At 44.9% G+C, this 19,806-nt stretch overlaps 1 pseudogene; it reads right to left on the bottom strand.

The window, feature by feature from the left end:
• Positions 1-1,279: 1,279 nt before the first annotated feature.
• LOC111969931 (bromodomain and PHD finger-containing protein 3-like) lies at positions 1,280-19,589 on the bottom strand (annotated as a pseudogene).
• Between the last annotated feature and the right edge of the window lie 217 nt (positions 19,590-19,806).

The raw sequence follows: 19,806 nt of genomic DNA, 5'->3' as shown, positions 1-19,806 counted from the left end.
TTCAGTCTTACCTGATTTGACTGTTAGGAATATTCTATCCAGAGTATTATGTTCAGTGAGTTCCTAAATAAATCCCAGGTTGCACAAACCACCATGTCATTTTATAACTGCATGTTAGATTTTAAGACTGAAAACAAACAACTGTTTTAAACAATATTTATTTGAGAAAATATTGTTTGACAGATTTTAGATCTTGTGGTATAATTCAAATGACAAGATCCAGAACTCCTTTGTGCCACCTAATAAACAGTCTAGTAGGCTAGTGCACTTATGCCTAGACAACTACAGGGTTTTGTGCCAACTGACCACTAGGAAACATTGATACAAAGAGCTACAAAGCTTCCTACATCTTTTTCAATATTTATTTTTTTAAATAACAGACTCAATTGTCACAATATAAATTAAAATCTAATATTTAGATTTTTTTTGCATTCCTTAAATTACTTTGTGTATTATAAACACAGACATTTACATATATACAAATATGCATTGCTTCTATATATGCACATAACCAAGTTTTTTTCATTTTTTTTCTTCATACCTATGGCTTCAGAGCTCAATCTACAAACCATTTCAGACTAACATTGTGCTTTTCAAGTCATTGGAGGGTTTGCAAATCACATCTTGCCACAGACTGGAATCCCAAGTTATTGACCTTATTGAAATGGTTGCAGTGACCCATTTCCTAAGTCATGACTAGACATTCAAAAGTCCTGTTCCATCAAATAGCTGCAACAAGCACACCACCACCATTTCATATAAAAGAAATAAACCCAGAAATAGCATCAATGTGTAAAAATGTATAAGAAGCATGGCATTTCAATGACAAATCTGAATATGCTTTGAATCAAGCAAATCCCCTTTGAGGATAAAATATATACAATGACTGTCTTGATTGACTTCGGGCTAAAACAAAATGTATATTATTACTAGACTCATTGCAACAGAGTGGTTGTGTAAATTACTAAAAAGTAATCACAATGAGTAATCAGATTTTATCTTAAAAAATATATATCCTAAAATCCATCTTTTAGGAACTCCTCCTTTCACATTCCCCCCCCAATTTCCCAAATTATAACATTCCCCCTAAAAACAAAAGGTCAGAGTCAACCAGATCATCACTCATTTAGGTAGTTGCAGCCAAATATATTGGCACCCTTGCACTTTTCTTAAAGAATTCTCAGTCTTCTAAAATAAGTAGAAATTACCAAAGAAAATGTTGGTCTCCAAATGTTATTTGATTGTAAACATTGCAGAACCATACATTTTTTTTGGAGGGGGGGGGGGCCTTCAGTTTACTTTTTTTTTTCTGGAAATAAAAGCAAAATACCATGGACAACATTATTGGCATCTACAAGCTAATACTTGGTCGCACAGCCTTTGGCCAAGTTGACTGCAAAATAACACCATAAATGATCTTGCTGCACCTTTCTAGTGGCAATTTGGCCCACTCTTCAGCTGCAGACTGCTCCAATTCTGTAATGTTTGAGTCGTGCCTTCCACCAACTGCTGTTTTCAGATCTCTCCATAGGTTTTTGATGGGATTCAGATCTGGACTCCAGTACATTCCTGTGCTTATTGTTGAACCATTCCTGGGTGCTTTTTGATGTGTGTTTGGGTTTTTGTCCTGCTGGAAGACCCGCACCCTTCAAAAGAGACACAGTTTTTGGACACCGAGTTGAACACCGTACTCCAAAACACCTTGCAAACATTCAAGGCCCTACGTACCAGAGGCGTCAAAGCAACCCCACAGCATTATCGAACCTTCCCCATGTTTGATTTTAGTGAGGGTGTTCTTTTCTTTGAATGCTTCATTTGGTCATTGGTAAACATAGGAAGACCCCACTCCTGAAAGAGACAAGAAAGCCCTGGGGTTGCTTTGCTGCCTCTGGGGTCCTTGAATGTGTACAAGACATCATCAAATCATGAGATTATCAGGTGTTTGAGTACGATGTTCAACCCAGTGTCCAAAAACTGGGTCTCTGTTGAAGGTTGTGGGTCTTCCAGCAGAACAACTCAAATACACATCAGAAAGCAGCCAGGAATGTTTCAAGAATAAAACAGTGAACTGTTCTGGAGTGGCCAGTGATAAGTCCAGAACTGAATCCCATCAAAAACCTATGGAGAGATCGGCACCACTCAAACATTGAAGAATTGGAGCAGTCTGCAGCTGAAGAGTGGGACAAATTGCCAGTAGAACAGTGCAGCAAGCTAATTATTTTTCAGTTAACTTAGCCAAAGGCTGGCCAACAAAGTATTAGCTCCTGACAATAATGTTGTCCATTCCATTTGCTTTTATTTTCTAAATTAGAATTGTTAACTGAAGTTTCCCCATAGCAAAATGGTGTACAGCAATGTTGACAATCCAATAGGAACATTATTTGAGAAGAAAGTWAATTATTTAAGAAAACTGTATATTGAACCACTCAAATTCCATGTCCACCTACTAGTAAATTAATGAAGAAAATGTTATTTTCTCACTGAAGATTTGTGTTATTGGTGAGGGTTTGAGCAGTCCTAGCCAGACAGTTTGCAGTGGATTTGCAGACTGACACTAAAATCCTTCATATAAAATTGGAGGGGTTGAAAGTGAGGTTCCCCTTGACGTGGTTGATAACGTGGTTCAGGTGTATCATGGCACGGTCGTATGCCGTGTGTACAGACTTGCGGACGCTGGGCTTCTTGCCCTCCATCAGGCGCAGTTTGTCCACCGTGTCATCCATCCCCATTTGCAGCAACTTGTCCCGTGGCAGCCATTGCCTAAAAGGAAGAAAGAGGGTTCAAAAGAACACAAAAACATACAATAGCAATCAATAGACACACACATCAACTACCCCAAAAAACTGCCTTAGCTAATTAATGTGAGACTAAGCTTTCAGCAGAACACTCGTCTTGAATTTCTTACCAGGTCCTTTTGGTGTCGAAGAACAGCACAAGGTAGTGCCTCTCCCCGGTCTCCTTCTGCCTCCGCTCCCCCAGTTTTAGCACGTCCCCAGGAGGCACGGGGATGGGGATGCCATTGTGAAGAAGCCCTTCCTGAGGCATGTCTGGGTCAACAACCTGGGGAAACACATTGGCAGTTTATGTACCCTGTTAGTCTCTGTGGTACAACAATGGGCGAGTTGGTTTCACATCGGCCGATGCCACGGTTGGGCAGGYTTTGCACATTTTAGACCATTCCATTGCTCATAAAATGAAAACTACACCCACCTCAGGCAACGAGTCATGCAAAACCAACTCGCTGAATGACTGGTGAGGTCAGCATAGACTACATCGGGGCGGCAGGTAGCCTAGTGGTTAGAGCACTGGGCCAGTAACCGACAGGTTGAATCCCCGAGCTGACAAGGTAAAAATCTGTCATTCTGCCCCTGAACAAGGCAGTTAACCCACTGCTCCTAGGCTGTCATTGTAAATAAGTATTTGTTTGTAACGGACTTGCCTAGTTAAATAAAAGGTAAAAAAAAAAAATGTAAACATCTAAAATGAGGATTGTAACTTATCAACCATTGCTTGTGCCAACCCCCCAAAAATATTGAAAATCAGGCCAACCCTCTTATTGCAATGAATAAGTGACTGAACTCATGTTCTCACCATTGCTGGGTATGATGGATATCCACGACACTTAGCCCAGACCAGGTCGAGTGGTGTGAGCTCGGTGTCACTATCAAAGGGCAAGAGCATACTTCCCCCTGAGCACAAACACAAAGATGTGGGATGTTGAACTGGAAAAATGGAAATGGTTGAGATGGGAAAATTATTTTCTGTAATGATATTTAGAATTTTACAGGATTTACTATAATGTATACATCTATATTTGCCAATACACGATTTACTGGAAGTTGAAATTGGAGCTCTTTTGTCTGACCCTAAGGTCTGTGGTGCCTGAACACACTCACCTGAGCCTCCATTCTGGCTCTCTGGGACTTTAGCCAGAGCTGGTTTACCACGGCTGCGTTTGGGTGGCGGGGGGACACTTTATCCATAGACAGAACAAAGGAAAGAGGTATGTTATTTCTGAACATATTCCATCTTGGAAATCAATCTACATTTCAGAGGTATCATGTGTTTAGTGGGATCCTCACCTATGTTTTTGGTCATTGGATGCTATGTCTGAGGAGTCATCTTTGTGCTTTCCTAGACCATTTGTAAAGCCTAGTAGAATACAAATTCTGTACATCATCATTATGATCTTCCCTCTCTTCCCTTATGCAACTCACAAATAAAGGGTAAAGACATGGTTTCCTTAATAACAAGTAATAACTTATTACTCATCGCCTACAGCTTTAATAAAATGACAGAGCAAATGTAAATATTTTTTTTTGTATCTACCTTCCACTTTGACAAGGGGGAGGGGCTTGTCTCCCTCGCTGTCAGAGCTGGGCCTTCTGGACCTCAGGCGGTGGGATGACGGTGAGGAGGGAGGGGGGGGAGGGGCAGGGGTGGAAAGGGCAGTCTCACTGGGAGGTTTTGTAAWGGTGGGGGAACTGTCTAATCCATTGGTTTTACCCTCAGTGGTCCCTACATACTGTAACTGAGCTGCTCTAATCTTTGCCAGTCTCGCTCCATTTTTAGCTTTCTTGAACAGAACAGATGTCCGCCGGCCAACTCCAATCAAAGGACAGGCGTTAGTGGGGGGACTGGGAGTCTGTGAAGGAGAGAACTTTTGAGAATCGGCCTTCTGTTTGCACGGTGTCGCTGTCTCCTCAACTTCAGCATCATCGTCACTCTGCCCTTTTCCCCCACTCGGCGAGGATCTCTGGCGTTTGTAAGAGCGCCCTGGTGACCTCCGTCCTGCGGTCACAAGGCCCGGTACGGGTGGCTCAGGTGGGGCATCGCCTTGCAGGGGGGACGACGCTGGGCATGAAGGCTCTAGTGTTGGTGGAGAGGCATCTACAAGAAGGAAACATGCATTCACTTTGTTAGAATAATAAAATCAGAAATGCACAACAGCAAAATCATTAGCTAATTAAACTAACACATCCATACCAGAAAGACTAGTAGAGTTGGACAGCAACAATCCCATGAACAATCAAAGTACATCCCTTTTACCTTTCCCCGGAGTAGAGGCTGATGTTAAAGGACTGTTCTCCACATTGTCCTTCTTTCCCTTTTCTTCCTCCTCTTCCTCTTCTTCTTCTTCTTCTTTCCCATTGTGCGACTGTGAGCGCTGTTGTTTGTGCGTGACCGTGTTGATCTCTCTACGCAGCAGCCGGATGCGTTTGGTTCGTCCTCCACTGGAGCGCATGGATGCCACCATGTCCAGCTTCTCCAGCAGGGCCTTCAGCTGCTCCTCTGTGGACAGGTGGAGCCTGTTGTCTGGATCCAGGAGAGAGTCCACTGTACAGAACACAAAGGCCGTAAAAGAGAGAACAGGTAGATGAGATGAAGAATGAGAAATTCATTTCTGCAATGAAAAGCGCGATAGAAATTCAATCAATAATAATTATTTGTTATGTGTTTTACGATTGTGAAAGGCAGATTTTTCACCGGAAGCCATTCCAAGGCCAACCCAGTTGGTGTGCTCTGCTCACCGTCCTCCCAGGTGCATTGGTAGAAGCCGTGCTTGTTGGGAGAGTCTGGGAGGTGCATGCCCGTACTGGGGTCCAACCCGATGCTCTGCGCCTGTCTGTGGGCGTGGCGGAGGACGGCTCCTCCCACCTCCCGTAGGTGCAGGGCGGCTCGGTGGAACGCGGTCTCCTTGGAGTTGTACCTCAGGCAGTTGGACACCATGAGGTTAAAGTCCCCCTCCAGGTCGGCTGTGGAGCAGTAGGCATGGGCCTCCAGTTTGGCACGCATGCTGGATAAATCCATGGGCTTGGAGATGAACTCCAGATAGTCTGGCACCTTCAATTAAAAACATACAAATTAACAGACAACTGCAGTACTACTTGCTGAATTTTAAATCAATGCAAAAAGTGACCCATTTATCTAACCCTACTAACCTCTGCTAGATTGACAGGCTGAGAGAAAATCTGTGCTGTGTCCTTCTCCTGAAGCTGGTCCAGGGTGGAACGCAGCAGTATTAACACAGGGGTCAACTTCAGRTCCAGAGCAGCCTGTTGAAGTTTCATCTGAAGGGAGAGAGAGAGAAAGAGGGGGAGAGAAAGAGGGAATATGAAAGGGTGCAGAGTCATTTAAGAAAAGACATAAGAACGATACAGTGATTGTAAAAGTTAATTATTTTCATACGGTATATGCAGATGGTAACTCATGATTATATAATATGTTGACATTTTACACGGTGTCCTCTGACTGAAACAGTACCTGCTCTCTCTTTAGTCTCTCTCTCTTGCGGACGAGTTCCACCAGAAGCCGGGCTCTCTCCAGGTCCTGCCGCAACTTCTGCCAGTACCGTAGCTCCTCCCTCGCCGCACAAAGCTTCTCATCTGGTTCCCTCTGAACACACGCACACACACATTCAGCTTCACAATTTCTATTTCACCATCAACATGAGATCTATAATTGAKTTTGGGTCTCTCTCTCCCTCCCTGTATCTTCCTGACCTGCTCAGCAGTCTTGTGAGCTTGCAGATGCGAGTGCAGACGCCGGATGAGAGGCATGCCGTTTCGGGACTGACGTTTCAGCAACCAGTAGTTGTGAAGCCTCTGCATGAACTGGTTCTTCCTCTGGACAGCAACCCCAATGCAAATCTTGTTCAGCCTGTTTACAACATAGCAATAACTGTTAATCATACGTTGGCATCCTTCCACTGTATAGGTGGTGTATTAATAGTTAGTATAAGGCAGCTGTACTGTTACATTAAACATGCTAAATAAATACACAAAAATGTGCTTTCTACACTGAGATTACTACAAGCAAATATAGTTATAAGGAAAACTACTGCTACTGGGAGTGGTGTGTTAGGAGAAGGGGTGTCTGAGGTCAGACCTGTGAGAGGGGATTTGAGGCACCAGCAGCACAGGCACAGCAGAGCGACGGGTCGTCTGACCAGCTAGGCTCTTCTTTCCTTTCTTCTTCTTCTGGCCTTTGGGAGTCTTTTTACTGGGCGGTGCCGGGGGGCTCTGAGTGTATGACCTTTGACCCCTGTTCCCCCTGCCTCCCACCAGCCTTCCCTCCACAGCCTCATCACCTGACCCATCTCGCCGTGACCCGACTGGGGAGTGATTTTCACAGAAGGCAGTCTTCTTCACAGAAAAGGTGGTTCCGTTGGCCCCAGTCTCCCGGACCGGGTCGATCTTCATGAAGAGGCCAGCCTTCTGGGCACAGCTGACATGGAAGGCCCGGTAACAGTTGGCCTTGTGGCACTGGATGGACGCGCCCCGGCCTTTCTGCTTGCACAGGTAGCAGGTGAGCTTCCAGCGGGCTGAGGGGATGTTCTTCACCCCCTCCACTGGCTCCAGGAATACCATGTTGGCAAAGCACACCTCTGGGATCCATATGGCACAGACAACATGGGCCCAGCGTCCATCACTAGTCTGTTTGAAGGCACCTCCCCGATTGGGGCAGAGCACACAGTCCACAGGGCGCGAGGGGGACTGCAGACAGCAGCGGCATAGCCACTGGCCCTCAGGGATGTAGGGAACACCGTAACACTCCTGGTGGACGGCCAGGTTGCAGATGTCACAGAATAGGATGACGTTGCTGTTGAGACACTCGTCGTCCAGGCAGACGCAGCAGAAGGCGTCCTCGTCTATGGCACTCTGGGACAGGGCCTGGCTCCGTGACTCCAGGATGGACTCCCTCTCCAGACGGTCGATCAGCAGCTCAAAGGTYTCCGGGGAGACGGASGCYTGGCCATCAGARACRCTCTTRTGYTTGACCATCTCCAGCCAGGCCAGGTCCTCCTCGTCCATGTCGTACTCTGCCTCACAGTCCTGCTCCTCRCCTGACTTCTCTARGAAKCGGTAGTAGGCCYCAGGMAGGGGAGGTGRGMCTYAAGGACACYGGSAGTCKAGCACGCGGAAGGTMGGCTCYGGGAGAGGGCTTTGGMGYGAAGGGTGRTGGGAYGYATRGGTMTSGCTTTGKGTGTYRTGCRGACRGCCAGAACGTCGGCTCWGGTMAGATGAGGTTTTGCTRTCCCTCCMGCGGCCCTTTGGGTTGGGAGGTTTGCGCCCTGGTCTGGCTCTGCTCTGGGTTTGTTCGCTGTTCTCTTTGTTACTGTTGCACTCAACAATGTCCTGAGCCATCATCTCATCCTCTGTGATGACTGGCAGAGGGTCGGTGATGCTGATCCTGTGAAGCCTTCCATCCAGGTCCACCTCCACCATCTTCTGGGCCTGAGCATAGGTCAAAGTTTCTCTAGATGGAGATAGCTGCAGTCTATAGGGGGAAGGTGGCCGCAGCTGAACACTGGAGTCCCTGCCCCTCCCCCTCCCTCTACCCCTGCCCATCTCAAGGCCAACTACTCCTGGCCTGCATCCCCTCCTACGCAGCCTCCTCATGGGGGTTTGCAATAGCTTCCTAGATTGGAGAGGGCGAGGAGGACAGCGAGGAGGACGGAGTTCTGCAAAAGAAGGAAAGAAAAAACCTAATCTGCTAAATTCATAATAAGTCAAGAGGAACTAATTAGAAGATATCATTCATAACATTTCAAATGTAGGCTGATTACATATCACATTAGGAGTTGACAGATAAGGAAAACCCACCAGAGTAAATTTGAAACAGTCAAACACCAACTTATCAACATACTATAGCTAATCCACTCTCCAGTGCCAGCCAATGAGATATATTTTCTAACTATCTTTAGTGCATTCGGAAAGCATTCAGACCCCACGTTACAGCCTTATTCTAAAATGTATTAAGTTAATTGTTGTCCTCATCACATCTACACACAAAAACCGGTTTAGACATTTTTGAAAATCTATTAAAAACAGAACTACCTTATTTACACAAGCATTCAGACCCTTTGCTATGAGTCGAAATTGAGCTCAGGTGCATCTTGTTTCCATTGATCATCCTTCAGTCCACCTGTGGTAAATTAAATCGATTAGACATTTGGAAAGGCACACACCTGTGTATATAAAAAGTCCCACAGTTGAGAGTGCATGTCAGAGCAAAAACCAAGCCATGAGGTCGAAGGAATTGTCTGTAGAGCTTCAAAACAGGATTGTCGAGGCACAGATCTGGGGAAGGGTACCAAAGCATTTCTGCAGCATTGAAGGTCCCCAAGAACACAGTGGCCTCCATCATTCTTGAAGGTTCCTAGAGCTGGCCGCCTGGCCAAACAATCGGGGGAGAAGGGCCTTGGTCAGGGAGGTCACTCTGACAAAGCTCCTCTGTGGAGATGGGATAACCTTCCAGAAGGACAACCATATCTGCAGCACTCCAGCAATCAGGCCTTMATGGTAGAGTGGCCAGGCAGAAACCACTTCTCAGTAAAAAGCAAGACAGCCCGCTTGGAGTTTGCCAAAAGGCACCTAAAGGACTCTCATAAACAAGACTCTCTGGTCTGATGAAACCGGAATGCCAAGTGCCATGTCTTGAGGAAACCTGCCACCATCCCTACGGTGAAGCATGGTGGTGGCAGCATCATGCTGTGGGGATTTTCTTCAGGGACTGGGAGACTAGTCAAGATCAAGGGAAAGATGAACGGAGTAAAACACAAAGTGATCCTTGATGAAAACCTGCTCCAGAGCGCTCATGACCTCAAACTGGGGTGAAGGTTCACCTTCCAACAGGACAACGACCCTAGGCACACAGCCAAGACAACGCAGGAGTGGCTTCGGGACAAGTCTTGGAATGTCCTTGAGTGGCCCAGTCAGAGCCCGGAACTGAAAATAGCTGTGCAGAAACACTCCCCATCCACCCACAGAGCTTTAGAGGATTGGGTGAAACTCCCCAAATACAGGTGTACCAAGCTTGTAGCATCATACCCAAGCAGACATGAGGCTGTATTCGCTGCCAAAGGTGCTTCAACAAAGTACTGAGTAAAGGGTCTGAATACTTATGTAAATGTGACAGGTTTTTAGAAATTTGGTAAATATATTAAAAATTAAAAACAGTTTTTGCTTTGTCATTATGGGGTATTGTGTGTAGATTGATGATGGAGAAAAAACAATTTCATCCATTTTAGAATAAGGCTGTAACGTAACAAAATGTGGAAAAAGTCGAGAGTTCTGAATACTTTCCGAATGCACTGTATCAAAACACAAGAGTATGTAGACAACCTTTAAAATTGTGGATTTGGCTATTTTAGRCACACCCATTGCTGACAGGTGTATAAAATTCAAGCACATAGCCATGCAATCTATATAGAAAAACATTGTCAGTAGAATGGCCTTACTGAAGAACTCAGTGACTTTCAACGTGGCACCCTCATAGAATGCCACCTTTCCAACAAGTCAGTATTTTTTTTTAGCAGAGCTGCCTTGGTCAACTGTGAGTGCTGTTATTGTGAAGTGGAAACTTCTAGGAGCAACAATGGCTCACCAACGAAGTGGTAGGCCACATAAGCTAATTCCATATCTGGCAGTCCGACGGACGAATCTGGGTTTGGCGATGCCAGTTGAACGCTACCTGCCCGAATGCAGTGCCAACTGTAAAGTTTGGTGGAGGAGGAATAATTGTTTGGGGCTGTTTTACATGATTCAGGCAAGGCCCCTTTAGTTAMGGTTAATAGGGTTAACCATTTGGGAAAGGCCCTTTGCAGTTTCAGCATGACAATGCCCCCGTGCACAAAGTGAGGTCATACATAAATGGCTTGTCGAGATCAGTGTGGAAGAACTTGACTGGCCCTGACCTCAACCCCATGGAACACCTTTGGGATGAATTGGAACGCAGACTGCGAGCCAGGCCTAATCGCCCAACATCAGTGCCTGACCTCACTACTGCTCGTGGCTGAATGGAAGCAAGTCCCCGCGGCAATGTTCCTACGTCTAGTGGAAAGCCTTCCCAGAAGAGTGGAGGCTGTTTTGGCAGCAAAAGGGGGGACCAACTCCATATTAATGCCCATGATTTTGGAATGAGATGCTTGACGAGTAGGTGTCCACATACTTTTGGTCATGTAGTGTATATATAAAATAGACAGAGAGCTAGCGAGAGCCGGCAGTTTATTAGGTACACCCATCTAGTACCAGGTCAGACACCCCTTTCCCTCCAGAACAGCCTAAATTATTTGGGGCATGGAAACGTTGCTCAAATATTATCACGGGACCTAACGTGTGCCAGGAAAACATTCCCCACATCATTACACCACCAGCCTCCACCATTGACACCACGCAGGATGGGGCCATGGACTCATGCCCTTTACACCAAATCCTGACTCTGCCATCAGCATAACGCAACAGAAAACGGGATTTGTCGGATCAGGCGATGTTTTTCCACTCCGCAAAATGTCCAGTGTTGGTGATGGCATGCCCACCGGAGCCGCTTCTTTTTTTTTTTGCTGAAAGGAGTGCAATAGCCCATCCGTGACAAGTAGACAACTTGTGTTTTCTGAGATGCCGTTCTGCACTCCACTGTTGTACTGCGCCATTATTTTCCTGTTTGTAGCCCGCCTGTTAGCTTGCAAGATTCTTTCCATTCTCCTTTGACCGCGCATCAACGAGCTGTTTTTACCCACAGGACTGCCTCGGACTGGATTTGTATTTTTTGTCACACCATTATCGGTAAACCCTAGACACTGTCGTGCATGAAAAGCCCAGGAGGCCGGCCGTTTGAGACACTGGAACCGGCAAGCCTGGCACTGGCGCTCAAAGTCGCTTAGGAGTGGGTCTAGGGTTTCCGGGATGGTGGTATTGATGTGAGCCATGAAGTGCTTTGAAAGGCTGGTCATGGCTAAAACTGAAGAACATACGCACATCCAGCTACTTTCCGCAGGTTCTGGAGTTGTAGGCAAACTCATGGAAAACAGAATGGAAAACGCTGCACACTGCTGCTCACATCAACACCATGATCCCGGACACCCTAGACACACTCCAATTTGCATACAGCTCAAACAGGTGACGCAATCTCAATTACACTCCACACTGCCCTTTCCCACCTGGATAAAAGGAACACCTATGTGAGAATGCTGTTCATTGATTACCGCTCAGCATTCAACACCATWGCACATTCAACGCTCATCACTAAGCTAAGGACCCTGGGACTAAACAGCTCCCTCTGCAACTGGATCCTGGACTTCCTGACAGGCCAACCCCAAGGTGGTAAGGGTAGACAACAACACATCTGCCTCTGTGATCCTCAACATGGGGGCCCCTCAAGGGTGAGTGCAAGGTCCCCTCCTGTATCCCGTTCACCCACGACTGCGTGGTCAAGCACAACTCCAACACCATCATTAAGTTTGCCGACGATCACCGACAACGACGAGACAGCTTATATGGAGGAGGTGAGAGACAACAACCTCTACCGCAACGTGAGCAAGATAAAGGAGCTGATCATAGACTACAGGAAAAGGAGGGCTGAGCACGCACCCATTCACATCGGGCTGTAGTGGATCCTTTGTGTCCACCAACAAACTCGCATGGTCCACCAACAAACTCTCATGGTCCAAACACACCAAGACAGTCGTGAAGAGGGCACAACAARGCCTTTTCTCCCTCAGGAGACTGAAAATATATGGCATGGGTCCTCTGATCCTCAAAAGATTATACAGCTGCACCACCGAGAGTATCTTGACTGGTTACATCACTGCCTTGTATGGCAACTGCTCGGCATCTGACCGTAAGCTAAAGAGGGTAGTGTGTATGGCCCATCACTGGGGCCAAGTGTCCAGCCATCCAGGACCTTTATACCAGGCAGTGTCAGAGGAAGGCCCTAAAAATTGTCAAAGACTCCAGGCACCCAAGTCAGTCTTCGCTCTGCTACCACATGGCAAGTGGAACCGGAGTGTCAAGTCTACAGTAGGTCCAAAAGGCTCCTTATTAACAGCTTATACTCCCAAGTCATAAGACTGCTCAACAATGAAATAAATGGCTCCCCAGACAATTTGCATTGCATTCGTTTTACACAGCTGCTACTCGCTGTTTATCATCTATGCAGTCACTTTACCCCTACTTACATGTACAGTACCAATCAAAAGTTTAGACACACCTACTCATTCAAGGGTTTTTCTTTATTTTTACCATTTTCTACATTGTAGAATAATAGTTAAGAAATCAAAGCTATTAAATAACACATATGGAATCATGTAGTAACCAAAAGTATTAAACAAATCAAAATATATTATAGATACTTCAAAGTAGTCACCCTTTGCCTTGATGCCAGCATTACACACTCTTGGCATTCTCTCAACCAGCTGTGAGTATGGTTGAGAGAATCACCTGGAATTCTTTTCCAACAGTCTTGAACGAGTTCCCACATATGCTGAGCACTTGCTGGCTGCATTTCCTTCACTCTGCAGTCAAACTCATCCCAAACCATCTCAATTGGGTTGAGGTCGGGTGATTGTGGAGGCCAGGTTATCTGATGGAGCACTGCATCACTCTCCTTCTTGGTCAAATAGCCCTTACACAGCCTGGAGGRYTGTMYGGTCATTGTTCTGTTGAAAAACAAATGATAGTCCCACTAAGCGCAAACCAGATGGGATGGCATATCGCTGCAGAATGCTGTGGTAGCCATGCTGGTTAAGTGTGCCTTGAATTCTAAATAAAATCACTGACAGTGTCACCAGCAAAGTACCACCACACCTCTTCCTCCATGTGTAACAGTATAACTTCAGTCCGTCCCCTCGCCCCGACCCGGGCGCGAACCAGGGACCCTCTGCACACATTAACAACAGTCACCCACGAAGCATCGTTACCCATCGCTCCAAAAAAGCCGCGGCCCTTGCAGAGCAAGGGGAACCACTACTTCAAGGTTTCAGAGCAAGTGACGTCACCGACTGAAAGGCTGCTAGCGCGCACCACCGCTACCTAACAAGCCATTTCACATCGGTTACACATGCTTCACGGTGGGAACCACATAGAGATCATCCATTCACTTACTGTGTCTCACAAAGACACGGCAGTTGAACCAAAAATCTCAAATTTGGACTCATTAGACCAAAGGACAGATTTGGACTCATTAGACCAAAGGACAGATTTGGACTCATTAGACCAAAGGACAGATTTGGACTCATTATGACCAAGGACACGTTTGTGACTCATTGGACCAAATGACAGTTTGGACTCATTAGACCAAAGGACAGATTTGGACTCATTAGACCAAAGGACAGATTTGGACTCATTAGACCAAGGACAGATTTGGACTCATTAGACCAAAGGACAGATTTGGACTCATTGAGCCAAAGGACAGATTTGGACTCATTAGACCAAAGGACAGACTTTGAGACTTGACATTAGACAAAGGACAGATTGACTCATTCGAAAGGACAGATTGCATCCGTCTAGTGTCCATTGAGCGTGTTTCTTGGCCCAAGCAAGCCTCTTATTGGTGTCCTTTAACAGTGGTTTCTTTGCAGCAATTTGACCATAAAGGCCTGATTCACACAGTCTCCTCTGAACAGTTGATGTTGAGATGTGTCTGTTACTTGAACTCTGTGATGCTTCACAGAGTTATTTGGGCTGCAATTTCTGAGGCTGGTAACTAATGAACGTAACCTCTGCAGCAGAAGTGAATCTGGGCTTTCCTGTCCTGTGGTGGTGCTCATGAGAGCCAGTTTCATCATAGCGCTTGATGGTTTTTGGGACTGCACTTGAAGAAACTTTCAAAGTTCTTAATTTTCTGGATTGACTGACCTTCATGTCTTAAAGTAATGATGGACTGTCATTTCTCTTTTCTTATTTGAGCTGTTCTTGCCATAATATGGACTTGGTCTTTTACCAAATCTTCTGCATTTACAAAATATATATTTCACCTTTATTTAAACAGGTAGGCAAGTTGAGAACAAGTTCTCATTTACAACTGCGACCTGGCCAAGATAAAGCAAAGCGACAAAAACACAGAGTTACACATGGGATAAACAAACGTAGTCAATAACACAATAGAAAAATCTGTATACAGTGTGTGCAAATGAAGTAAGGAGGTAAGGCAATAAATAGGCCAATAGTGGTGAAGTAATTAGAATTTAGAAATTTACACTGAAGTGATATACAGTTGAAGTCGGAAGTTTACATACACCTTATCCAAATACATTTAAACTCAGTTTTTCACAATTACTGGCATTTATTCCTAGTAAAAAGTCCCTGTCTTAGGTCAGTTAGGATCACAACCTCATTTTAAGAATGTGAAATGTCAGAATAATAGTAGAGAGAATTATTTATTTCAGCTTTTATTTCTTTCATTACATTCCCAGTGGGTCAGAAGTTTACATACACTCAATTAGTATTTGGTAGCATTGCCTTTAAATTGTTTAACTTGGGTCAAACGTTTCAGGTAGCCATCCACAAGCTTCCCACAATAAGTTGGGTGAATTTTGGCCCATTCCTCCTGACAGAGCTGGCGTAACTGAGTCAGGTTTGTAGGCCTCCTTACTCGCACACGCTTTTTCAGTTCTGCCCCAAAAATGTATATAGGATTGAGGTCAGGGCTTTGTTGAGGCCACTCCAAAAACATGGTCATTATGGCCAACCAGTTCTATTTTTGTTTCATCAGACCAGAGCACATTTCTCCAAAAAGTACGATCTTTGTCCCATGTGCAAGTTGCAAACGCGTAGTCTGCCTTTTTTATGCGTTTTGGAGCAGTGGCTTCTTCCTTGCTGAGCGGCCTTTCAGGTTATGTCGATAGTAATGACGTCATTTTCATACTGTGGATATAGATACTTTTGTACCTGTTTCCCCTCCAGCATCTTCAAAGGTCTTTGCTGTTGTTCTGGGGATTGATTTGGCATACTGTTTCGCAACCAAAGTACAATCATTCGAGGAACAGAAACGGTCTCCTTCCTGAGCGCGTAGACGGCTCTGCGCTGTCAATTGGTGTCTATACGTGACGACTATTGTTTGTACAGATGAACCTGGATCTTGCGTTTGAAATTGCTCCTCAAGGAGAACCAGACTTGGAGGTCTACATTTTTTTCTGAGGTCTTGGCTGATTTATTTAGATTTTCCCATGGTGTCAAGCAAAGAGGCACTGAGTTTGAAGGTAGGCCTTGAAATACATCCACAGGTACACCTCCAATTGACACAAATGATGTCAATTAGCCTATCAGAAGCTTCTAAAGCCATGACATCATTTTCTGGAATTTTCCAAGCTGTTTAAAGGCACAGCAACTTAGTGTATGTAAACTTCTCACCCACTGGAATTGTGATACAGTGAATTATAAGTGAAATAATCTGTCTGTTAACAATTGTTGGGAAAATTACTTGTGTCATGCACAAAGTAGATGTCCTAACCGACTTGCCAAAACTATAGTTTGTTAACAACAACTTTGTGGAGTGGTTGAAAAACGAGTTTTAATGACTCCAACCTAAGTGTATGTAAACTTCCGACTTCAACTGTATGTGCAGATGAGGATGTGCAAGTAGAAATACTGGTGTGCATAAGAGCAGAAAAACAAAAACAAATATGGGGATGAGGCAGGTAGTTGGTTGGATGGGCTATTTACAGATGGGCTGTGTACAGTTGCAGCGATCGGTAAGCTGCTCTGACTGCTGACGCTTAAAGTTAGTGAGGGAGATATGAGTCTCCAGCTTCAGTGATTTTTGCAATTCGTTCCAGTCATTGGCAGCAGAGAACTGGAAGGAAAGGCGGCCAAASGAGGTGTTGGGGATGACCAGTGAAATATACCTGCTGGAGCGCGTGCTACGGGTGGGTGTTGCTATGGTGACAAGTGAGCTGAGATAAGGCAGAGCTTTACCTAGCAAAGAATTATGGATGACCTGGAGGCAGTGGGTTTGGCGATGAATATGTAGCGAGGACCAGCCAACGAGAACATACAGGTCGCGTCGGTGGGTAGTATATGGGGCTTTGGTGACAAAACGGATGGCACTGTGATAGACTACATCCAATTTGCTGAGTAGAGTGTTGGAGGCTATTTTGTAAATTACATCGCTGAAGTCATGGATAGGTAGGATAGTCAGTTTTACGAGGGAATGTTTGGCAGCATGAGTGAAGGAGGCTTTGTTGCAGAATAGGAAGCCGATTCTAGATTTAACTTTGGATTGGAGATGCTTAATGTGAGTCTGGAAGGAGAGTTTACAGTCTAACCAGACACCTAGGTATTTATAGTTGTCCACATATTCTAAGTCAGAACCGTCCAGAGTAGTGATGCTAGTCAGGCGGGTGCAGGCAGCGATCGGTTGAAGAGCATGCATTTCGTTTGACTAGCATTCAAGAGCAGTTGGAGGCCACGGAAGGAGTGTTGTATGGCGTTGAAGCTCGTTTGGAGGTTTGTTAACACAGTATCCCGAGGGGCCAGACGTATACAGAATGGTGTTGTCTGCGTAGAGGTGGATCAAAGAAGCACCCGCAGCAAGAGCGACATCATTGATATATACAGAGAAAAGAGTCGGCCCGAGAATTGAACCCTGTGGCACCCCCATAGAGACTGCCAGAGGTCCGGACAACAGGCCTTCCGATTTGACACACTGACCTCTATCTGAGAAGTAGTTAGTGAACCAGGCGAGGCAGTCATTAGAGAAACCAAGGCTGTTGACTCTGCCGATAAGAATACGGTGATTGACAGAGTCAAAAGCCTTGGCCAGGTCGATGAAGACGGCTGCACAATACTGTCTTTTATCGATGGCGGTTATGATATCGTTTAGGACCTTGAGCGTGGCTGAGGTGCACCCGTGACCAGCTCGGAAACCAGATTGCATAGTGGAGAAGGTACAGTGGGATTCGAAATAGTTGGTGATCTGTTTGTTCACTTGATAATTTGTGTGAGATTGAGGGCATCTAGCTTAGATTGTAGGACGGCCGGGGTGTTAAGCATATCCCAATTTAGGTCACCTAGCAGTACGAACTCTTGACGATAGATGGGGTGCAATCAATTCACATCCCTACCTTGTCACAACACAACTGATTGGCTCAAACACATTAAGTAAAGAAATTCCACAAATGAACTTTTAACAAGGCACYCCTGTTAATTGAAATACATTCCAGGTGAGTACCTCATGAAGCTGGTTGAGAGAATGCCAAGAGTGTGCAAAGCTGTCATCAAGGCAAAGGGTGGCTACTTTGAAGAATCTCAAACACATTTTTGGTTACAACATGATTCCATGTGTAAAAATAATAGTAAAAATAAATAAAAACCCTTGAATGAGTAGGTGTCCAAACTTTTGACTGGTACTGTACATTACATTTACATTTAAGTCATTTAGCAGACGCTCTTATCCAGAGCGACTTACAAATTGGTATTACCTCAATTACCTTGACTTTCCTGTACCAGCACATATGACTTGGTACCGGTACCCCCTGTATACAGACTCGTTATTGTTATTTTATTCAGTTACTTCTTTATTTTTTACACTTGTTTATTTAGTAAATATTTTCTTAACAACAGAATTGTTGGTTAAMGGCRTGTCAGTACACCAGTAGGTCTACACGATTTGGAGGTCACTCATTTTGCCCATTCTAAAGTTCAATTAACAGTAACTGAATACCCTGATGCCTGTCTGCCTGCTTTATATAGCATGTCACGAACACGTGACTCACCTTCTGTAGGACCGAACCATTTTCGTGAATGTGGTGGTTGTARCTAATAAACTGGTCACTGAGTGTATAAATACACATCATTGGTGCCAGTCTGCAGCAAGTTTGTGCAAGACAAGAGGCTCACATGAACGTGTGCATTACATTCTATTTCTGGACAAAATAGCCACACAGCAAAAAATATTTGGCCTACTGATTTTACTAGTCATCTGCAATCTCAAACAAATTATGTGTTTTTCTGATATGCGATTAATTTATCTAAAAGTAATTTGGTATTACACTACAAGATTTTAGAACCTGCGAACSTTACACTCGAGAGTACATCTCGGCATCCAATCACGGCTCGAGACCATTGCACACGTATTTTTCTTACCAATCAACTGCTCGTATTATTTTCTATTTTTTGCTTACAGCTGAACATAAGACATAGTTGGGTTGCGGGGCGCTAAATACCAAACCGAGTATCCCGACTGTCAGCCATTTTATCCGTTCAACAACATTTGCAGTCAACACTATTATTGTGAACTGATACGCAACCGATAAAAACAATGGCAACAGCACAACCGGGGCACTATAGCCAGGTTAACACTGCACAACTGTACACTTGCAATATCGGCTAGATTGCCGCAATATGTGCGTCCTCGTATGTGTACGCAGGCTACAGACCCTTCAGTATAACTAGGTTAGCGCAAACTAGCTTGCACATAACTAGCTCGACATGACGAACGCCACATCTTATGAAGCAAAAACAAACAAGTCAGCCAAAATGTCGGAAGTGTTTACCTTGTTTAACGTGATCCTATGGTATGCGCGAGCCAGWGAAAGGTAATATTAGGTAGCTAATGTTGAAATACGACCGAAACGGACCTCCTAATAACAAGCTATGGCATTGCTAGCCGGTAATTTCAGGGGCGACAGCGTCATCTTCAGCACTTCAGTCCTCCATGGTGACTTCAGACAAATGCTCAAACTCGACCTGGTTACATATCTGTGATTTAGACTTTTTCAACTGGAAATACATACACTAATTGTTACATAAAATTATGTAAGATGTGTCAGGTTGATGTAGCTAGCTAGATATTCAGTCAAGATGGCTTGAAAAATACGCCCCTTTGGGGGGAAAAAAACTAGCACAGCCAATTGTGCGTCCTATTTTTGCCGCGTACACAACGCGCATTCGATTATGATTGGCCAACACAGAAAACCCATTGCATCGAGTTGTAACGGGAGCACATATTAGCGCAAATCGTTGAGAAAAGCTCATCGACCTTTCTTGCGCGCCTTAACTTCATTATCGACGCACAACAGTATTTCAC

The sequence above is a fragment of the Salvelinus sp. IW2-2015 genome, linkage group LG1, assembly GCF_002910315.2.
Source record: "Salvelinus sp. IW2-2015 linkage group LG1, ASM291031v2, whole genome shotgun sequence".
NCBI classification, from domain to species: domain Eukaryota; kingdom Metazoa; phylum Chordata; class Actinopteri; order Salmoniformes; family Salmonidae; genus Salvelinus; species Salvelinus sp. IW2-2015.
This window is presented reverse-complemented; position numbering and strand designations above follow the sequence as displayed.